The sequence below is a fragment of the Patella vulgata genome, chromosome 6, assembly GCF_932274485.2.
Source record: "Patella vulgata chromosome 6, xgPatVulg1.2, whole genome shotgun sequence".
Lineage (NCBI taxonomy): Eukaryota > Metazoa > Mollusca > Gastropoda > Patellidae > Patella > Patella vulgata.
The window spans coordinates 63,986,575-64,003,870 of NC_065884.2; positions in this window are offsets into that span (position 1 = coordinate 63,986,575).

Here is a 17,296-nt window from a genome sequence, read left to right on the forward strand (position 1 = left end):
TTTCTTTAATCAATTAAATGCTATGCTATAACACAATTAGACCAGAATAAGCAGTAACGATTACATATTTTAAGAAAAATGTAATCAGCAGCTTTAGACTAATAAAAAATCGAAAGTAAACCCGATCGAATTGTTAGTTCGTTCTCCCATGTCAAAAGACACAGTCATACAATTACATACAAGCTCTGCTTGTATATTGTGCCCTGTCCGTATTATTGTTTTGTGTAATTGTATGTGTGTGGTGCGGTCTCCCTGCACTTAATATAATCCCCAGGATATTTCCCGGTATTTTTATTAGAAAAAGGAGATTTGTAAAACCATGAAATTTGTAAAACATTGAATAACAATATGGTTTAAAAATTCCAGGTATTTTTATAACACCATTAAAACAACATTTACGGCAAAATATGTTGGAAGATAAAACATGGTTCAAAACTAATATGCGAACACAACAAGAATATCGATAAAAGTGTTGAGTCCACATGCAGTGTCGGGATCTAAGCATAGTATATTTTACGTCACCCCCACCCTCACTGTTTATCAATGTTGAATACTTTATTTTAGTAAATTACTTATAATTAATACAAGCTTATTCACAGGCTTTCTTTATAAAATAAAATAAAACCAAGTACGAACAATCCAAACCATAAGACAGAATTCGAAGTCCTAAAAAACGTTATAGGCAAAATAGTGTATTCAAGCAAAATAGTGTAATCAGCAAATGGACTGCTCCTCGTGTACAAAATACACGACAAACAGTGGTAACAGGTGTCCGGAAGAGTAAGCTTACCCTGCCTGGCGCCACATAATTAATACAATTTTATTATTGATAACACAGCCTTACTTATAATAAATACAAACTTATTATTGATAACACAGCCTTACTTTTAATAAATACAAACTTATTATTAATAACACAGCCTTAGTTATATTTAATACAATTCCATTATTCATAAAACAGCCTTACTTATAATTAATACAAACTTATTATTGATAACACAGCCTTACTTATAATAAATACAAACAGCCTTACTTATAATTAATACAAACTTATTATTGATAACACAACCTTACTTATAATAAATACAAACTTATTATTGATAACACAACCTTACTTATAATAAATACAAACTTATTATTGATAACACGGCCTTAATTTTAATAAATACAAACTTATAATTTATAACACGGCCTCTTATAATTAGTACAATTAATTCCATTATTGATAACTCAGCCTTACTTATAATTAATTAATAGAGTCTTATTATTGATAACGCAGCCTTACTTATTATCAATAATATTTCATTATTGATAACACAGCCTTATTTGATAACACAGCCCTATTTATAATTAATATAGTCTTATTATTGATAACACAGCATGACTTTTAATTAATACAATACAATCTTATTATTGATAAAACAGCCTTACATTTAATTAATACAATCTTAATATTGATAACACAGCCTTACTTTTAATCAATACAATCTTAATATTGATAACACAGCCTTACTTATAAGAGAGGAGGATGGTCCCACCTATTGAAAAATGAATGGGCCTGTTAACAGTGCTTCACATGACGATGAATAGACGTCAAATAGTGACGTTTTACACTGTGCTATATGGGACATTTGGGCTCAACAACTGATACTGTCTACTCTTCACTCGAATTCCAACTGTAAAGGGTTTTGTTATGTGCACACCAACCAGTAAACCGGTAGAGTACCCCTCTTTTTTGTATCATTCGAACGACTAGACAGCCCTGCCAGGTCCTCCATCTTGCACGACTGAACAGAGGTCAAGGCCACACGGGTCAAATGTGTGCTAACTGGTGTTTATAGGGTTAGGGTAGAAATGCTATATGGCCGACAAGTGCAGGATCTAAATGTCGTACACTTGTAAGATCTTCGGTAACACAAGTTCCTGAATCAATGAGTTTTATAGATGTACAAAAGAAGTTAAAGCGAGATCAAGCCTTCAACTGAAGATGGGGTTAACATAAATGTAGGTTGTGCGTAATGCTGTTATATCACAAATGCTACATCGCATTCATTTATGAAATCCCAAGCTAACAGTTGTATCTGGTTTTCCTTGTTTTAACGATGTCATGGCAACAGATCAGTGAATTGAAAGTGAAACGATCTACATTAAAGACATCTTAGTTTATATAAATATATATCTACACGTCTTTGATGTTGTGTATAGTTGACGATGTTATTAAAACTTTTAGCACGTCACAAAACAGCATCTGTTCCATACCGTTTCATTTCCTGCGAGATAAGCCAATAAATTGGGTTTATTGTCGCTTAAATTGACGAAACTAAGGGGGGTAATTAAATGTGTGTGGTGTAGTATTTTGTGATTGGATTATCCAGAACCCTTCAAATCTCCATGAGAATTGTTTTCGTTATTCATTAGCCGATAGGCGTATAATTTCAGCAAGTAACGTAACATTTCGTTTTGCTAGATTATGTTCATCACACACACAAGCCGTGTTATAGGTATAGCCAACTTTCAAAGGCTTAATTCACGAAAACGTGGACTAAAAGATTTTAAGGAGGCAGCGACATCATCGACTGAGAGGGTCAGGTCTAAATATTAAGGTCACCTACATATTTCGCCATGGTCACGAGATGTAAACAAAGTTAGGGCACGTGATTGTTGGCGAGGATTGTTGGTTAGGGTTAGCGCTAGGCTTATTTATATCTTCTGACCTTGGCGAAAGCTGCAGGTGGCTTTAATATTTAGACATTACCGGCTGAGAGTTAAAATTCTAGAAAAAATTCTAAGCTCTTGGCCAATGAAACATCTGAATTCTCAAAATATTTCAGTTTATGTTTTGGTGAATAAAGTCACAGGTGAAAATATTTTAATATCGCTCGGGTTTCAATGATATTTCCATTTGGAAACCCACACTGTCATCTTTTGTCTTTAAACGAACTTCCATTTTGATGGACAACCGGTATAAAGATATCAAATTAATGGGCTTGAAAATCAACTCAGCAATCGTGACTACTTCCTCTCTGTAAACATGCGCTGGTGTTAAAACGCATTTTATTGTATAAGAACAAACATGTTGCTGTTTTAAGTGAAATCTTCCGACGCCAGTAAACGACATCACGCGCTCGTTTCGCATGTGCACTTTTCTGTATTAATGAGTTTTGTTATCTGTTGAAACTTTGCAGGATTCGTGATGAAAGTGAAGCATTTTTATATCTCGTCTTTCATCGTAGCCACAGTTTGGTATTTAAAGCGCTATTAAGTTTATTCATCTCATAAAGTCGACTTATAAATGTCGTGTTATAAGCGATTGAATACCGTGTACACCTTTAATAAAAACTGTTTTATGTTTTAGAGTTATTGCCCGTTAATGAAGACCATTGATGTCTTAGTTTCGTATTAATTCCTGTCGATAAATGAGAAGCAAGTGTTACGATTTTGTTGGCGTCCATTTTTTTTATTTGTTTCAACTGGTCTCTTTCATCTTGATTTCTGTGGATTAATTTGTATTTACAGAAAAATCGTTTAGATTCATTATCAGGAAAAGAGGTCAACGACATAAAATCCGAATCGTTTGTAGTCAAGTTTCAGATACACTGCTTATCTCAAAAGCATTAAAAAGTTCAAGGCAGCAGTATTACCTTTTAAAAATACATGTATTCTCAAAAATATTATTTACACGTTCTTAATATTACAAGATAAATAGAGAAAAAAATCCATTCCAGTGTCTCGGCATACTTTAGAATATATTCTTGACGTATGTAATTTTTTTTTCTTTTTTTTTCTTCTTCTTTTTAACGTCACACAAAGGGATCTAGAAATAAATTCACAAATGTAAGCATTAACTCTTTAATCTTTATTTTTTATTATTTTATGGACTGGAATGGTTGATAGGGATTATTTTAATATCCTCAAAACAGCATTGTTAAAGCCAGAGTTACTAAGAACCTAGTGAAAAGACAATTTTTGGTCGGTACAAGGCCCCTCCTGTGAATACCTACGATAGTTAATTTTGAGTCGAAACCATTCCTTAAAATTGTTTTTTTTACTGAATTTAAGAAATAGTTGCTAAGAATGATATTATTAATAGATCTACCTTTCCTTCAATATGGGACGTTAATGTGTCGGCAACATGAAAGAATTGTTTGATTAAAGGTAAATCAATGTTAAACGGAGATGAAGAGGAAGATAAATGGTAGGTATAATGTAAATTTAAGACAGATGAAACAAGTAACTGGTAATATTACAACCATGTTATTGTTTCTCCAGAAACTTGACCCTTTTAGGGATAGGTTAATCTATTTTCTTATTAAGATAATCGATTAAGGGTGATTTTGTACGGGTAAAGTGACCAGTAACTGTCGATTGAGATGATTATTGTAAGGCTTAAGTTCTTAACAACGTCGAATGGAATGATTATTTTAACGAGTTAAGTTCTTAACAACGTCCATTGAATGATTATTTTAACGTCTAAAATTCTCAACGTCGATGGACATGATTATTTTAACGAGTAAAGTTCTTTACAACGTCGAATTAAATGATTATTTTAACGAGTTTTAAAGTTCTTAACAACGTCGAATGAAATGATTGTTTTAACTTGTAAAGTTCTTTACAACGTCAAATGAAATGATTATTTTAACTTTAAAGTTCTTAACAACGTCGAATGAAATGATTATTTTAACGAGTAAAGTTCTTAACAACGTCGATTGAAATGATTATTTTAACCTGTAAAGTGTAAAGTTCTTTACAACGTCGATTGAGATGATTATCTAAAGTTCTCAACGTAATTAAGCTTATCACGAATATAAATAAATATAACAAAACATAATCAAATTATACTCCAAATTGGTAAATGTTTATTCTTTCTAGAACATCTTATATTACTTCTAATTTCATGGATCAGATATCCAATAAGTGAGAAGGGTTTTACATAGGCTAAGACGTTACTGTTCGCCAATATAAATTCAGATACCCTGAATAAAAATATTTTTTCAAAAAAGAAATATCCAATTATTTATTTGTACTTTTTACAGATATATTTCTAAGACCAGATTAGTCGTATTTATTTGACGCAATAATTAAAAATAAACCCAATATTTTAAAAGAAAAAAACAAACAAACGAAGACAGTTTAACTAAATGGCATTGTGCTTAAATAGTAAAACAAATGATTGTTTCTCCTTAAATTGTGTTCTGTTAATGTGTTTCTCAATCACTAAAATGCCACTTAAAGGCTCAATACCACTCTTGTTGTAACTGAATAATATGTCCCAATCTTTATTCTGGTCAACAAATTGTACTATTTTACAATATTCCAATTAATTGATGATACAAATTTCATCTTAACACACCTAAAAAATTGGAAAAATTCAACTAAATGATTTGAAAAGCCTAACGTAAAGCTTTTCAAATGTGACTTGGATTTAAAAATATTTTTGAACCCTCTGGACAAGTAAAATAGGATTTAATGGATAATTTACACAACAGGTAAGACACTAACACATCTAGTACTTAGAATAAGGCTATTTTTTATTTTCTGGAGCTGTCAAGCCAGCAAAAGTGTTATTGTCCCTTTAACGGCCAGTTTAATAAAGACTATGATTTTTAAAATAAAATTATTTGAGGAAGCTCGTATATTTTAGACTGTGCTCTGTTAATGTGTTTCTCAATGCCACTTAAGGGCCATTGTAAAGACTATGATTTTTAAAATAAAAATTTAGACTGTTTTGTTTCTCAATCACTAAATGCCAATTTAAGTAATAAGATATGTTTAATAAAAAATATTGGAGGAATTGTTGCTCGTATATTTTAGGCTGTGTTCTGTCAATCACCAAATGCCACTGAAAGACCAGTTTAAGACTATGATTTTTATAATAAAACATATTGGAGGAATTGTTATACTTATATTTTAGACCGTCCGTGAAGAGTGGAAACTGAATAGGGCTATGGACAAGTTTATGTCATGGTGGTGACAAGTTCAAGGTCTGACCACTTAGAGGTAAATTAATTAAGACACGTGACTGATAGATCTACTAATGACAAGTTTACTGTTTGTAATGTAAACTATTATAACACGCCGCGGGGTAGTCGTTTCACACAATGCCTGACGAGTTCGAGACCGCCGTGATGCCTGTGTGTAAATTAATAAGAGCGGGTATCAATCAAAATAAAATCGTGTATTACTTTTAATAGTGAATCTGTAGTCCCCCAAAATTATTAACGTTCGTTAGAATTATCGCCGAAATAAATTTGTAAAGAAATTTCGACTTTAGCGACCGACAGCGTGAGGCCAGAATTGACATTATTTCAGTCAGTGGTGAGACAATGTCTTTACGATTATATATATATAATATATTTTTTTTTTGTGTTTTTTTTTTTTTTTTTTTTTGAAACATCAAATTAAAAATCCTAACAGTTTAAGCCTCGACACTTTCAATATTCTTGAATAATGTTGATTGTTTATTTCTCCATAACGCCACTTACTGTGTAAACAAACGTTAATTTGGTAGCAAGCCAATTTAAGAACTAGAGTTTTCAATAAAGGGGTTTGTAATACAAGATCCAATACGACTGTGGATGTTCATAATATAGTATGTTTTAACTCCATGCAAAGACTGGGCGTGGTTTCCGAATTAATAACAACTATTGCTTCTTAATAATGTTGCTACTTTATTTTATAAATTAATAACAATATTCCTACTTTCACTTTATAAATCAGCTATATAAATTTTAAATCAATGGCAATATTAATATTGCTACTTTTACTTTATAAATTAATAACTATATTGACGCTTTTACTTTATAAATTCATAACAATATAGCTCCTTTTACATTATAAATCAATAACAAATTTCGCATCTTTTTCCTTTATAAATTAATAACAATGTTGCTACGTTTACTTTATAAATTAATAACAATGTTGCTACGTTTACTTTATAAATTAATAACAATGTTGCTACTTTTACTTTATAGAACAAATAATAATAGTGTTATGTGAGATTAAAGAAATCAAAAACAAGAAAGTGTTACGAATTAATACGCATATTAATACTATCCAAAACATACGAGTGATTTCATAAGACCGGAATGTGAATTAACCACCATGGATTTATTTACTAAACATAAAAACACCCCATGGGAATCGTTTGAAGCCCTGGGCGACAAAAGCTGACATGAAGAAACAAATCTTTGCTACTGTCGTTTACATTAATATCTGTCCCTAGTCCACTGTCCTTACTTGTTCAACAAGATTATATTGAGACAAGAAAGGCGGCTAAATGTAATATAATTTGAATCAATAATCACCTGTCGGGCGTCAATCACCCATCCCCCGACATTTAAAATATATCTTATAAATGTAGGTATCTTGTGTAGTGACATCTGTTAAGAGTGACAAAGAAAGTAAAGCGGTATTAAAAGTTACGTAACTCTAATTATTTCCAATTTGACGTGATTTAGCCGTACACTCAGAGAGAGAGAGAGAGAGAGAGAGAGATGATATTTTACGTCCACTCGACACAAACTAGGTCATTTTGGGACTAACATATGGTTAAATTTTATTTCAATAATTCGCTTGCGCGAAGGGGTCGTTAGCAGTAAGAGAAAACTGGAGGACCCGGAGAAAACCCACGAAGTTGGGCAACCCACCCTACTCATTGTAACATACAAGCGGATAATCGAAACCACGCCACTTGACTTAATGACAGACCTTTAGATCCAACGCGCAAGCATTAATCATTAACTGACTGTTGAAATGGCAGTCGCCGCGTGTTATTTGCATCTAGAGCAAATATCGAATTTCCTAAGGCTTAGTCCACGCTAAATTATACTCAAATCATTACTCAACTTTCAAAGAAATGTGAAAAAAAAATTAAAATATTAAAGGTAGATAACCCCAAGACATGGATTCAATCGGAAGAAAAAGGAGGTCCATTACAGGTGTCACTAACCTTTGACCATATCCAGCGGGTATACCGAAGATTAACAAATTTTCAATTCATCATATCTTTGTAAAGACTGAATGGAATTGGAACATTTTGGGACAGATATTCAATTTAGAGATTCCATATTGTTTGCAAGGGATTCCCCAATCTCTCAAATGACGTTCAAAGATTTTACTATAAGTTTTCGTTAAAACGTTTTCGTATGGCACCATGTTCTTTTACTGAAATTTTAGAATTGTACTCATCCAGTAGTTTCATGGCGTGGTCCTTCATCATTAGCCCGATTGTTGCAGAAAAGTAGGACGTTAAACCCCATTTCGTTTCATTTCATGACAGGAAGCGTGGTTTCGATTCCCCGCATGTACACAACAAGGAGTAGGGTCGGATGCCTGCCTAACCTCGTGGGTTTTCTCCTGGCCCCCTGGTTTACCCTCACTGCTAAAGACCTCTACGCGCAAACCAATTATTGAGATAAAATTGAATCATATAATACTGCCGAAATGACCATCCTCTCTCTCTCTCTCTCTCTCTCTCTCTCTCTCTCTCCGTATGTCGCTTTAAAACAGGAATATAAAATTCTGGTCACCAATCATGTAAATTAACTGTAATTATCAGGACATCCAGTTAAGTGTTAATTGTTTTATTAATAGATGCCAGATAAAATTATTAAATGTTATATAAAATGACAGATAGCAATCATATACACTGAAAATATCATCTGCACGGTATTCACAAATAATACCACACGGTTGTATAGGGGTGGGGTGTGGATAAATAAGAGATTGTATAGGGGTGGGATGAATAGGAAGTTGTATAGGGGTGGGATGAATAGGAAGTTGTATAGGGGTGGGGATGAATAGGAAGTTGTATAGGGGTAGTGATGAATAGGGGGTTGTAAATAGGGGGTAAATAGGAGGTTGTATAGGGTGGGGTGGGGATGAATAGAGGTTGTATAGGAGTGAGGGGGTGAATAGAGGTTGTATAGAGGTGAGAGGGGGATGAATAGAGGTTGTATAGGGGTAAGAGGGGATGAATAGAGGTTGTATAGGGGTGAGAGGGGGGTGAATAGAGGTTGTATAGGGGTGAGGGGGTGAATAGAGGTTGTATAGGAGTGAGGAGAGATGAATAGGAGGTTGTATAGGGATGAGAGGGGGATGAATAGAGGTTTTATAGGAGTGAGAGAATTTATACTTTATTGTTATATATAAATTATCAATGTATTCTTGGCTACAACAAACATTTTGTTTCGCCTGTAATAAAGTTCTTCCAGTACTACTAGATATGAAATAACGAGATAGAGAGAGAGAGAGAGAGATGAACATGTGTATATTATTATCTATATACATAATACCCATCTTTACTAACAGACGTTAATAAACCTATATTTAATAACAATCCCCATTTTCTTAATGCCTTTACTTATAGCTTGGTGTATAATCTGCCGCGACTCGGCGCCTACTTCATTAACCAGAATTAAACACAGCTAGACTGTTTTGGTATGGATGTGATGAGCATGGCAAGTAAAGTGATACTTCTAGCAGCCGATATCGTCTCTTAATATCTCCAGGTATTTTCCCGGCGTATTAAAAATCTCTGTTATGCCCTCAGACGTGTTTTTAGCATTCCTTTTTCATAATTGAAGGATCTCACCAGCGACGCGTTTTCATCAATTGCAAGCTGTGCTGCAGGCTCCTGTCGAATATTTTTGTGAGATCTTTCACATAACTCAATCGGCAAGACGAGACTTTTCTCAATGAACTGTACATGCTGATGTCTTCTGGATTTTGTCAATGAAACAACCTAAGACGTATGGCGTACTCGATCGAATTCACGAAATTACGAATGGATGTTGTTCAAAATTACCTTCATTGTGGGGTACGCCATACGTCTTGGTGCAGTCTCTACCTTAACTGATACCCCAAAAACAAAAATACAAATGAGGGGGGATGGGATAATGATGATGATGGTGAGGATTTCAGAACTGACATGATGGTATATTTTGTATTTAAATAAATCAGTAAAGAGAAGCTATAGTTTGTGATGGTTGTCTTGAAAGAAACAGAACGAGCTGACTATCTCTCACACTCACGATGCTACGTGTATGTCTTAGTATTAAAAAATATAATAATTTCAAAATATGATTCTCTCGATAAAGACCCAAGTCAACAAATAAATGTATATTTCGAAAAGAAATAAATAATAAATTGTGTTATAACATATCTGATAGAAAAGATACAACAACGCCTAAATGAATATAATTTAAAACGTCATAGAATAGAAACATCACAGAGAGAAGAAAACTCCATCTAGGGTACTGACCATTTCGTCTAAATTCGGCAGCCATAGGGCATAAAACAGTATGACCAAGATAACAATATGCAATGATGCTTTAAGACCCAGAAAATGAAACGAAATTGGTCGCAACCTCCTTGGGGTTCAATTCAAAGTCAATATCTCTGAAGCGAAAAGCAGACCCGAGGGCATAAAAATCAGCCATTTTAGGCGAGCAGCGTGACGTCATTAGTATTTTATCGTCATCAAAGTCAAGTACCAGCTATTAACCAATGGTGTTATTTGTAACAGAAGGGTTTAATGGCGAGGTGAGTGGTGTGGATGAGGTGTAATATAAAGGTTGATGGGCTGTTAATTTCTCTATTTAACTAAGAATTAGTTACTACTTACATTCAAGATATAGATAAGTAAATAGTCAACTAGTAACATTAGTCAGTAAATTAGTAGCAGATGTAGATCTGTAAACATTGTAATATCACAGCCACTTGTAGGACTAATATCGCTGACTGTTTTTCATTCTCGGCCTCACTTAATTATCCGAACTGAAAACAACTGCTTAGCTTAAAAGCCAAACCCTCCCCCCTCTCTCTCTCTCTCTCTCTCTCTCTCTCCATTAACGGGTTTTAGATACTAGGTAAGGTATTTGCTAACCAATTCAAGGTTTTTAAGGAGGCCTCGGCATGGCGGTTTTAGTTGTACCTGATAATTTGAACTTTGTGTTTCTTCTATTAGTGTGTAACGTCCGCTTCAACCGATGGTGATATCGCAGACAAAACGTCTTTTCTTGTTTGTCTTTCCAGTGGGAGGAAATCGGGTCATGTGGGAGGAAATCGGAATACCCGGGGTAAACCCACGAGGTTAAGAAGGCGCCCTATCAACAGGCCTTATGCGCTTACACCAGAGATCGAAACCACGACCGCAATCCAGAGTTGACTAAGCAGCTAGACCTCGAAGCGAGACACTCTAGATCACTAGGCCATTCCAACCCCACTTAGGCTTTGTGATGATTGTGTCTGACAATGTCTGGGACCGGTGCCTCATTTCCAGGGTTGGCTTTTAAAGTGCAAAAAGTTCTGAATCCACAACCCTTATTAATAAAGATACATTATGGGAAATTAGATAAAAAGCTGGCAGTTCTCACTATAATAGTTAAAAACTAGATAGTGTAAAGGAAATTTGCTGAAAATTTCAGTCAAATTGATCCACTATGAACCGAGAATTAAGCGATTGAAATTTCGCCCTAGCCTCGATCATCATTACTAAAGTCTGTACGATAACAAACAGTCTCGATCATCCATTTCATGATTAAATTATGAATGGAAGTCGAGTAGCAAATGGGATCATAATCCAGTAAATATCGCAGGCTAACGATGCCACCGAGAGCTGATTATGGTCTGGATAAGTTAATTAATGTCTAATTAATAATTTAGATAACATTTAGGCCTAAAGAAAGACCTGCAATGTATGTTAAGTAGGGTATAGGCTATTTCAATTTTCTTAAATCTGCAAAGTAAGCTTGATTTTTACGTACAAGCTTTCAAATTTCAAATCTGGAAAAATGCTATAGAATTATCATCATTTCATTTCACTTTCAATCGTGGTGGTAATAACTAAGTAAACAAATGAGTTTCTTTTATTTGTAAAACATTGAAAACACACTTACAGAACGTCTGTTCAAGACTCACACTGTTCTAAGAATTCAAAATAATCGAAGAAGGGTTTAAAATGATTCCTAATGCTGTTTAACTACGCCAGCAATTTGTTTTTAATGTCTGAAGCAGAAAGCCAAAAGATTCCGGACATTTTGTTTGTGATTCTTGTAGGCAATAAAATGTTGAGTCATGGTGACATTTTAATAAGTAAAAGACGACCAGGCGCAATTCTTGCATAGTTCTATTCCGCCATATTTGATGTCACGCCTGGTTGGCAGGTCTATTATAATCATTAACGCAGTGTTGTGGTGCTCTGTGATATCCCAGAATGCTATTCGCTAGACACCGCCCGTAGTTTTAGAATCTGCACGTCAAAGAAGTACACCGAGCCACTTCAATTAGACTCTTGTCTTTTAAATCACGTGATTACAACCACTCTCGCATTTTATCAATTACTCTCCCACTGATTGTAAACCAGGTTTCGGTTCTACGCGTAAATTAACCGTTTGTGGTGCCAATCTTTAGTTAAACCCGAGGCGCTGATGTTAACAGGAACGGGACGAACGGCCTTATTCCTGTATACCCAAAACCCGCGGGGTCATTATTAAAGATATTGCCCAGTTAGACACAACTGGCCAGCCTGTGTTGTTGTAGATTTAATTGATTTAAAACACTCGGAGGCCGCCACGGCCCTTAAACCTGTCATCACCAATTACCGGAAGTGGTCATCTAACGTCGCCATATTGCCCGTTAATGAAATAATAAGGAGAGAGAGACGCCGTCGTTGGAACGTGAGACGCCACCTGGCGGCTATTCTCGGTATGTTTAGTACTACAAGTGGCGGCGAGATGCGTAAAATTACCTTTCGGTGTGCAGATTGAAGCCATATGGAGTGTGGATGGAGTTAACAATTCTTGACAGTTCGGGGCGGGAGGCGTATGTTAGTACATCCCTCGTATTAACAACTCGAGACACATCATTAAAGTTATTACCGCAGATTAGCCAAGAGGAGTTTTACCTACTTAAATATAAATATCTGAAATATGTTTCTACTTTTTTTTCTATATTATAATAATTATAATGTACATGTTATTTAAGACGAGGATATGCGCACGATGTTTTAATGTCTAGCCGAGTAGATAATAACTCTCTTTACACCCCCACACACAGGGTGATCGCTTTCATCATTTATTTAGCTTTTCTTTTGAAGTCGATGATCGCCATTTGCATTTTCCGGACAATATCTAATTTTCACAGCTTAATTGTACTCAGGTTGAATATTTAAAGATGCATTACGAGAGAGAGAGAAATGGGGTTTAACGCCCACTCGACACAAACTAGGTCATTTTGGGACTAACATATGGTTTAATTTTATTTACATAATTCACTTGCGCATAGGGGTCTTTAGCAGTGGGAGGACCCGGAGAAAACCCACGAGGTTGGACAGGCGACTCTACTCCTTGCCACGTACAGCCGGGGATTCGAAACCACGCCAGTCGACTCAATGACAGACTTTATGATACAGCGCGCGCACGCTAACCATTCAGCCATCCAACCCCCCAAAGATGCATTACGGAAGATTAGATAAAAGAGCTGGCAGTTCTCGTTATAACAGTTACAAAATAGATAATGAAAAGTGAATATGTTGAAAATATCAGTCAAATTACTTTACTCTGAGCTAAGCTTTCGGTGACACAATTATGGTCTTGCCTCGATTGTCATTACTACCATTGTTACGATAAAAAAACAAAGTCTCGATTATCCATTTTTACGGTAAACGCATCCATCACAAAACGTATTTAAATCAAGTAAATATCGAAACGATCCGATGGCATCTAGAGTTGATTATGATCTGGATAAGTTAATAAATGTCTAATTAACAATTTAGCTAACATTTCAGGCCTTAAGAAGGACCTACAATAGGCAGATTTACCTCTTGCATAATGCCATTTGATTCCCGGATCAACATATAGTGATTTGGAGTGAGGAGTTCTTATGACCAGAAATTGTTGGCCGTTTTTTGCTTTTGGCCGTTATGTCCACAATCCTTACATATAAAGCAACATAAGACAGGTTTTTTTTTAAAATTTCAAGCTTAACTGTGTACATGTGCAAAGAAAGTAGGCGATATTACAATTCAACAATCTGTTTTATAATCAGTAAGGCTTACTTCTTTCTCACCCTTGTTTCAAAAAAATATATATATACAAAAATATCAATTCCAAATGTTTGAAAAAGATAGTTATGAGTAATCAAAATGGCTATGTACATATTTATAGTTTCAGTAATTGTTTTCCATAGAAGTGCTGTGCGGATTTTAATGATGTTTCAGTTGGGCGTTGTTTGTTTTGTTAATAAACTATGAAATGGAATTGGGTTTTAACACAATACTTCTGTAATTTTGGCCTTAACTTATGGGAAATGTCTGTTGTTACGCGTGCAATTTGATGAGGAGATTTGTCCCCCTACAGTGGTGTTTCCGCCTAATTTTCTTCAAATTCCAACGGCAAAGGAATTTTTTATGTACCCGCCAGTGTTGTGATCCCATCCGAACGAATAGGCACATTGTCCTTGCCAGTCCTGGGAGCGACACCTCTGCCAAATGAGAGACGTACAGTAGGAACCAGGCTTGAAAAATCCCACAATTCATCTCAACGCAAGCCGGGATTTGAACCTGGGACACTCTGTATTCTTACCACCACTATTTTTCTACATTTTCAAATCATTGTCTATTTTCTAATGCAGGGATGCTGGTATAGTAATGGTGTCAATAGATTGCACAATAAATTTGTACTAAATATTGCCAACAATAAAGCCATTGATGAAACACATTTCTTTATAGTGAATATGAATTACTACCATCAGGGCGTCGCTACAGAGTGCCAAAATTCAAAACAAAAAGATGTCATTCATTTCTAGACTGCATGGCGCATTACCGTCAGGAAAAAAACTCTAATTTTGTGGCAAATTATAATCTCAAAATGATACCTATACAAATGAAATGAAATGGAGTTTAACGTCCTACTGTTCTGCGATACCTATAGAAGAAACGTTATTGCATAAAAAAAAACTTATAAGGTTCTGTGCATATACAAATAAAATCATAATTAAAATATACATGAGCCAAACAAAGGATACATAAATGTACATAATTATATAAACATATATACTTTACAGAGACATGAACGAATTGTATATAAATGCTCCTAAACACATTTGAAAATTTCTACATTTTTATTTATCATAAGTATTTTAAATTGTTGTAAAACATTCATTTTTCAGTCCGGTGGGGTAGATGAGGACAGATTGGGAGGTCATTTCCATAAGGAAAAATTCATCTATTGGATATAATATAAGACATTCACCCGTGGGACGCAGGATAACTAAGCTACTACTTATTAAAAGATTTAACCTATCTCCGCCCTCCCCCATCATGTGCTCACGACATGGTGTATAGAAAGAGATATTTTGTTGTGTGATTATGAACATAGATAATACATTAGACCGAACATAGATACGTCATAATGTTCTTTATACGACAACAAAAAAACATCTACGTAGATATAAGTATTAAAGAGTCATAATCTATATACGGTAAATAATACACGGCATTGGAATGTATTCAACCCCCATCAATAATGGCGGTTTTGTCTATTTTCATTCCTGTGGGGGAGATGGGGACAGATTGGGAGGTTAATTTCCATAAGGAAAAATTCATCTATTGGATATATAGAGTTAGGGTTAGGGATACCTGACTCTATTCCCAACCCTAACCCTTATTATATCCAACATGGCGTGTGCGAATTTGCGACTTCCCCCAATCGCCCAGGCTCCTCAACCGGCCTAAAAATCGACTGTCCCAATACGGTCATTGTATACAAGTGCTGCCATCTAGCGGATAATTAGTCACCTTTTGTTTATGATAAATAGGAAAGGCTTGTTATTTACTTGTTGATCTCGAGGTAAGGTTAGGTTTGACAGGCACTAATAACAATTACACCCCATAATCACCGTGTTCTTTATAATCATTTTAAACCTGAATAACTCACTTTATTTCCCAACATAAAGACAACTCGTTGTCAAGTCGACAAGTTTATAAAGAATTTTTTCCACTAGATAATTATTTCAAACTTAGATAACTCGGCTTTTCAAACTGAACACTTATTCTCAATGATTGGCTGTCATGTGTCATACTAGGGTTACGTACCTTAGTACGGCGTCGCACAGGCGTGAAAATCGTTGAGAAGGGGTCTCGCGGTGTCGTGAAAATTAGATAAGAATTTGTACGAGTGAATTTACTCGTATTACATAAAGACATAAAGTGCGATATAGACATAACTAAAGCTTCTGTTACAATCAACCGTGACATTGTAACAAGTACAGATAACTCTCAACAACAAAAGATAGTTAGCTCCCTTGTGTCTACAGATCTTTATCTCATCCTAGAATAAGTAGATCTTGTAAAGGGACATTATCACTTCCCTTAAGAAAGTAACAAATGTTATTTAATATACCGACCTGTTTTCATTACACCCGGTTGGTGCAGAAAATAGGACGTTAAACCTCAATTTAATTTCCGACTAACGTGGGAGTGCCTCTTTAAACTTAAAGTTACATTCTTTAAAGTGTCACGATCACTTAATTCCCAAACCCCTTCAAAGCCAGGTTCCCTACTCGGTGATTTTTAACATTTCAGATTTATGTTCATAGTGCCACGTGTTCTAATCTAATCGAAGCTAGATGAACTTCCGTCAATTACGACAACCAATAACGGAAGCCACGTTTGTCATGCCCGTTGACCAGACACTTACGCACTTCCGATATAACGTCTACAGTTGCCCATTAGTCGACCTTTTGGTGAAAAAACTTTCTAACTTCCGAGGTGTATTAATCTGTGAATTAGTCCAGTAATATCGAACTTCACTCACCCTTATCCGACCAAGTAAAACAATTAATTAATTGAATTAGATTTACAATAGAAAGACATGTAGGTGCCCATGCGTGGCAATTCTCCGGTACAAATATCTGTGTTTACACTTATCTAGATAGGAAAGGAATGCCTAAACACTAAATGTTACTTTCGCCACAGCCAGGGCGCGGGTAATTAATACATATAAAAGGACTTACTGACTGAATGATTACGGGGTTAACATCCGATTCAACACTGCTTATATCGCAGACAATACGTTAAAGGTAAGGTGTAGGGTATTGTTTTAATTCTTTGATGAATTTTTAATTCTTTGGAATCTGCAATTAATGTTACTCTCGTCACAACCGTCCAAGGCGCGGGTAATTAATATATATAAAAGGTCTGACAGACAGACTGATTATGGGGTTAATATCCGATTCAACACTGCTAATGTCGCAGACAATACGTTAAAGTTAAGGTGTAGGTTATTGTTTTAATTCT